Below are 7001 nucleotides of genomic sequence, written 5' to 3'. Positions count from 1 at the left end.
CAGCGCCGCATGGCGCCGCCAGTCCCCTGGCCAGGCTGCCCGCGCGCTCCTCATGGCCGATACGAGGCAGACGCTGCTGCTGCTGTCGATGGAGCCCGGTCCGCACCCGCGCTGGGCGCCTCCACAGAGCGGAGAGGGGGCCCCGTCAGCTGCCCCCCATCCCGTGGTCCATCGCCCCCAGATGAGCTCCGGGGCACACACCGAGTCACCGCACGGCCCACGCCTCCACGACGGCACCCCGCGAAGCCCCAGGGGCGGACCCCATCCTCCTCGGGGCCGTCGCCCGGGCTGGCGGGCCACGGAACAGCGCGCCCCGCCTCGGCCGCGGCCAGGGCGGCCGGTGCGGGGTCCAGGACCCGCCCACCCCCGCCCATCTTCGCCGGCGCCTCCATCCTCGGACCAGGGAGGTCACGTGTGGGCCCTCGTTTTCCCTCCTGCGCACCCCTTTGCAATTCTGAATTACTAGCCCTCGGCTGGTCCAAGCGACACGTCTGCATTTCACGGATGGGGAAACTGGGGTCCAGGCTTACAAAGGGGGGCTCAGTAGCGTCTGTGCAAGGGAGGGTATTAAAACCCGGGAGCGCCGGACGGTGAGGTTGTCTGCGGCGTGGGCCTGGGCACCTCGGTCCTCCCAAGCGAGCTGCGAAGGGCGCCCGCGGTGAGGGCGGACTCTGGGGTCTCCCCGCCCCGGTCCACCCCACTTTCCAGCCACCCGGCTCGGACCCCACCCCTCGTGTCCGAGCCGCCTCTGGCCCCGCCCCCTCCCGCTCTGGGCACGCGCAGTCGGTGGCTCTGGGCGGGGCGGGTGAGAGTAGGAAGAGCTCTGCGCCGCTGAGCCCCACCCCCCGACCGGGCGGGCTGAATGATTGGTCCGTGCTCACGTCACTCTTAGCATGAGCTGCCTCTCATTGGACAGATCCAGGGAGGCTCCGCCCAACGGCGGGGGCTGGCGAGTAGAGCGGAGCCCTCGCGCAGGGGTGGTGGGCACTGAGGTCCGAGCCGAGGGGCCGGGAGGTGTCGCCGTGGCTCCGGGAAGGGCCGGGAGTGAAACTATGTAGTCTTTTAAGTAAGTGTCCTCCCCTGCGGTCTCCTGCGCCTCCCACCCTCCCGCGGCTGCGCCTCGGGTCTAAGGCCGGGCGGAGCCTCAGAGTGGGGGGGAGGGGCTCATACTCGCCCCGGCCGGCGCCCCGCGGCGCCCCAGCCTGCGCGGGGCGGCCCTCGGGGCCCTCGGCTCTGTTTGTGTGGACCGCCCGGCCGGTGCCCTCCCGGGGCTCGTCCGTAACCGGGCACTGTTTATCTATCTGCTCTTTGTATCCGGACTGGGAAAGGCGGGGTAAAGAATGCGCCCTCTGACCCCGGCGGCTCCGGGCCGGGAGGTGGGTTCGGGGTCCTGGGAGCTCGGACTTGGAGGCGTTGAAAGGGACGCGCTCATGGGCTGAGAGGGGTCCGAGGTTCGCCTGCCCGCGCGAGTGGAGGGGTGGCCTGGGTAGGGGGTCTGGAACGTCGGGCCAGGCGATTGTGGCTTCCCGGGATGATGAAGGTGCAGAATAGGGAAAGGGGAATCTCGCTGGGACTCCTCGTCCTGCTGGGTAAAGATTACTCCGGGAAAAGTGTTAAGCTCCTAAGATGTTCTGGACTCTGGGTCTGTTCAGTTCTTTTCCTTGAGAATGGACTGCTCAGAGGCACTCAAGTCCATGCCCCCGCTGGCCGTTCCTCCAGGTGCTGGACACTTGAGGGGCAGGTGGGTATTTGCAGCCTTGGTGGGCGGCGGCAGCAGCAGCAAGTGGCGCATCTTCCTTGAGGGTTTAGGACATTGAGGGAATGAGAAGCTAGTGGAACTGGAGGGACTACCAGTTTGCAAGGGAGCTGGGATTTCACAGAGGAACTCTCTGGGTTTCACAGAGAGAGACTCCTTTTTAAATTAAGTAATCATCTTCCCATCAGCCCTAGAGAAAAGCAGGGGGTATTAACATTTAGAGACGGCCCTCACTAGGGGTGTGTTGAGGCAGCCTTGCGAGTTCAGAGTTGGGCCCCTGGGCGCACTCACTCAACGGTTCAGTTCTTCAGTGAATGGATTGGCAGGTGTTGGGTGTCCTGCCTTGGCTCAAGCCTTGGCCATTCTTTTTTTTTTTTTTTTAAGATTTATTTATTTTTATACAACAGCTGGGGTACAGGCCAGAGGTGCGGGAGAGGAAGAGGATTCACCAGAGACAGAGCAGGGAGCAGAACAGGCAGATGACCAAAATACACTGCTGAGGGGAGCAGCGGGCGAGACAGGAGAGGTCTGCCCTGCCATGTGGGAGTCTCGCTGGCTGGCTGGGATTGAACCCACCCAGCAAAAGCTGCGGACAGCTTCACAACATTGTGTTCAACCTGCTGCGCCACCGGGGAGGCCCTCAAGCCTTGACCATTCTGTGAGGCTTAAGGTCTCAGTCACTCATGGGCCAAATGAGGACCTTGGCAGGGAATAGTAATTTTCAGGACAAAATGAGTAGGGAGAACCCATCTCTTTGGGGGAAGCTTTAGGGACTAGAGAGGGAGATGAGGCTGCAAGCTGGGTCCCCGAGCCCTGGAGATGGGAAGTGAGAGGCCCTCAATGCCAAGCAGGAAGTGGAGATCTGATAAGGCGAAAGGGAAGTCATTGCAGGATACTGCACAGACCTCAAGTGCTCATCACTTTGTTGTCTCTCTGGAAGACAGGGTTGGCTGAGATCTAGTGGGGGCAAGCCTGAAGCATCCCCTGCAAGGGGGGATGAGAGTAGGAACAGATACTTCTGACCAGCCTAAGTGGAAAGCAGTGGTGCTCCGAAGTTGGGTAGATTTATATTCTCATCTGACAACTCGGGTGAGCTCTGCCTATCTTGACTTGTCATTGAAATAATCCTGCCTGGCTGCATTGCTGGGAGAGTGAGCAGTAGTGTGCCTCAGCTCAGGTCTGGGGTCAAGGTCTTGGTTGTGCTGCTCTGTGGCTCTTGACTGGTGTTGCCCTCTGGAGGGCAGTGGCTTGATTCTTGGTACTCATGTATCTGTGAGCCGCTCGTCTTTTTGTCTGGGTTTCTCTCTGTTTATGAAGCACCAGTGTTAGGTTGATATCCAGTAACTTCTTCCTAGAGCAGAGGAATAATACTCTGTGATGATACGAGGCCTAGAAAGACCTGAAGCATCCAGACCTGGTTTTTCCGAGGTTGTTTCTGTATCTGAGACACACTGAGAAGCAACTGTTGGAGCTGCTGCCTTTTGGTCCAAGAAACCAGCAGGAGAGGAAGGTGCTGGTGGCTCCTCCCACTGCAACGCCAGGAGCAGGTTGATGTATAGTGTTGTTCTGAGGGGCTCCTTTACATTTCTCTATTCCCTTGCTGGTCACACCCACTTCTACACCCTTCTCTTCTCTCTTCCTCTCTGACCTTCCAGTTTCCAGCTGTCTGTGTGTTTGGCTAGCTCTGAGCACACCCTCTGTTGTGGACTTTTGGCCAGTGCTTGCCTGCAGGGCTGCTGCCCAGGGCTGGCCCTTCACTCTTCTTTGGATATGGGCTGTGTTTCCAGCTCCTATGAGAGGTGAACTCTCCCAGGGAGCTTGAGCTTCCTCGAATACCGCATTATCATTTTGTTCAAGCAATGAACAGTTCTGTGTGCCTGCTGCGAGCCAGGTGTTGACCGTACGCTTTGAGAAAAGTATGGACAGGATCCATAGATGTGACAAGCCAGAAGGACACCAGTGACTGTGCAACGTGCATTACATCATCAGATTGCTTTCATTTGATAGTTGACATAGATGGATATAAAGTTTTTTTTTAATTTTTTTTTAAAGATTTATTTATTTATAGAAGCACTGGGTACAGTCAGAAGCGCAGGAGGGTGAGAGAATTCACCAGAGCCAGAGCGGGGAGCAGAGCAGGCAGAAGGACCGAAGTACACTGCTGAGGGGAGCAGCGGGCGGCAGGAGAGGACTGCGCGCCATGTGGGACCCTCCTCCAGAGGCCGGGGAGCAGCCGGGGATCGAACCGGCGCTGCAGAGGCTGCGGGCAGCCCTGCAACCCAGCGCTCAACCGCTGCGCCACCGGGGAAGTCCTAAAGTTTTCTTTTTTTGACTTCTGTATTACAAATTAAACCAGCTGGAGTATTACTCATGAGTTGGAAAGTGGACCTGGTCAGGGTTTGGTCAGGGTCTTGAAAGAGATGGAGCAGCCACAGCAGGGAGATTTTGGCAGAGAGTGCATTTCTGGGAGGCACTGACTTCCCTGCTGAGCCAGGCTGCACGCTGTCACCAGATGGTCCCTGGCCACCCAGACGCATCTGGGCTGGTAGAATAGTTGAGGACCACAAAACCACCACCTCCTGAAATGCCCCGTACTGGTTTGAGGCCTTGCCTGACTCTGCTGTTACTATAGTAATCTCAGCTAAGTCATGTTCAGGGTTTCACTGGATTTTCTACAAATCATCCCATCATTTGAGCTGAGGTGAAGGGAGGGTGCAGGGGGGAGAGGGAGGGATTTTTTTAAAAAGGAATTTAAAAGAGAATTTATCATGTTTCTAGTCAGTTTACTTTGCACGTTACTTTAAAATATAAAACTGGTTTTTGGAATTCAGCTTGTCTGGGCATTAAGTTATTTTTAACCATTCACCCTTATATAAGAATTCGACTCTGGCATTAGGGACCAGATTGTCTGTGTTTATTACATAACTGCATATTGCACTGGACAGAAAGGTTGGGAATGGTGCTGAACAGAGGATTCAGTCATTAGCAACCAGGAGGACTGATGTCCAAGGAAAAGCAGATAATGTGAAAAATCGCAGCAAGTTCGCCAGCATTGCTTGCCAAGGGTCTTTTGTATTTACATAGTTTCATGCATTGGACTGCTTGAATGTTTGATGTGTTCAGGTCCTTCCCTTACTGTGTTTCCCCTCTCCTATTCACTCTTTGCTGATGCTTATTTCTTTTCTGGGCTCATCTTCTCATTTAGTACCAAAAAAATATACTTTGGGTTCTCAGTGCCTGCTTCTGCCTCCTGAACCTTTGCCCTTCCAGGGATGCCTCCTTTACTCCCTCATTCCTCCCACTTCTGCTTTTCCCTTCTCTGTCTGAACCTTACCCCTCCCAGTGCTTTTCTAGAGTTGTGTTTTGCTTTTCTGGTGCATATTCCTTGCCTCTCTGCTAGGTTCTTAGCTCCTCCATTGAAGCTTGCCCTTGTCACCTCCATTGGGGGTGGAGGTGCTGTCACTCTGCCAGCATCTTGTCTGAGGGACAGAGTATCCCTTCCCAGCCTGTCTGAACATATCACAGTCTGTTCTCTTGTGTTTTTTTTTTTTTTTTTCCCCAAAGCATCTTTACTTTTGTGCCCAGCCACATAGAACCAACTGTGTCAGGAACCAGGAAGAATTTTGTTTTCTTGTCACTCTGTCACAGCAAAATTTCATTATCTAGTTTTTTTGGTACGGACACACGAAAGGATTATCTGGGCTCCAGCAATAACCAAATTCAACAATTCAATACCTGAATTGTTGCAGATTTGTTTCTGGAGCCAAGGAAAGAGTTCTACTTAGCCATTTTTATGCTGGCCTCTTCTCCCTAAGAGGATTGGCAAGGAGCTCAGGGACCTCCTTCAGGTAGTCCCCAGGAAGGGTAGTAGCCAAGACAGCTCTGGCAAGACCAGACTGAGGGAATTCATTGTGGGAGTTGTGCGGCTTTTTGTCATGGGGACCTTTGAGGAAAATGAAGTATGACTCCTGTCTGTCTGTGGCTCATGAAATATCCTCCAAGCCAGACATATTTATTTTACATGATGGGTGTAGTGGTTACAGGGATGGATTTTAGAATAAACTTTGATGTCACCTAACTGAGTCACCTAACTGAGCCTCAGTTTCTTTATCAGTGACATGAGGGTTAATGATTACTGTAGTTATTGTGAGCATTAGTTATAGTTAGTTACCTATAGGTATTATGAGCGTTAAAATGGGATACGGATGCATAGACATTATCACAGTGTCTGATCTACAGATGCTCTCAAATGGCTGTTGTTATCATGGAATATTATTAGATATAAAGTAATTCAGTTTTTCATTCATTTCTCACTCCTCTGTATCAAGAATATATTTACTTGATGCTCTTTAACAGCTGCTGATTTTCTCTTTTCAATGAAAAGAAGAGGCTTTAAGCTCAAAGTTAGAACCTTTGGCAAGCAATAGTATCTAGCAAGATTTTAAATAATGCCAATAGTTTTTATAATTAAAAAATTATGATTATCTTCACTTTATGGGAAGTGGTACCATTTTTCCATCTAAAGTAATAATGGCTTTTAAAAAATACATTTTAAAAGGGAGTAGGCGTTTAAAGGGAAAACACTAGGAATAGAACTGACACGTACAATTGTGCAGATTATTCACTGTGCAGGGGTGGAGAGTGTATGGACCCATATATAACCTATGAGCTTATCATTCCATGTGCACTAGCACAGTGCTGCATCCACTGGGGAAATGGGATGCTTTTTCTAATTCTCACAAAGGCACCATGTAGGCTTGCAGTTGCTGGTGGCACAGTGGAATGCACTATGGTAAAATAATGAGGGTGGCATGTAAAAGGAAGTTGTGCAAACAGGTATTAATAGTTCCCATTGCACAGACTGTGATAGAGACTCAGAGAGGTGGAATGACATGACTAGAACTCTGAAATCTTTTCTGTACCTAGTTTTTGTATTTCTCTCTGATAGATCACTCTGTGAGTGGTAAGAGAAGCCCACTGGGGCAATGGAGGCCCCTTCACAGCAGTAGTAAAATCTATGCAGAAAATACAAATACTGTAATAAAAGTATATGGTTCGTGATCTTTGTGTAGAAAATTTAATTGGAAGATATAGAAGATGTACATAGAGGGGCATACCATGTTCATGGATAATGTTTGCTATAAAGACATTGACTCTCCATTCCACAAACACTCTCAACAGAATTTTTTGTGGAGTTGTTGATTCTAATGCATCTAATATTGTAAAGAATTAGGAATAACCAGAC

This window comes from Talpa europaea, assembly GCF_964194135.1.
Source record: "Talpa europaea genome assembly, chromosome: 16".
NCBI classification, from domain to species: Eukaryota; Metazoa; Chordata; class Mammalia; order Eulipotyphla; family Talpidae; genus Talpa; species Talpa europaea.
This window is presented reverse-complemented; position numbering follows the sequence as displayed.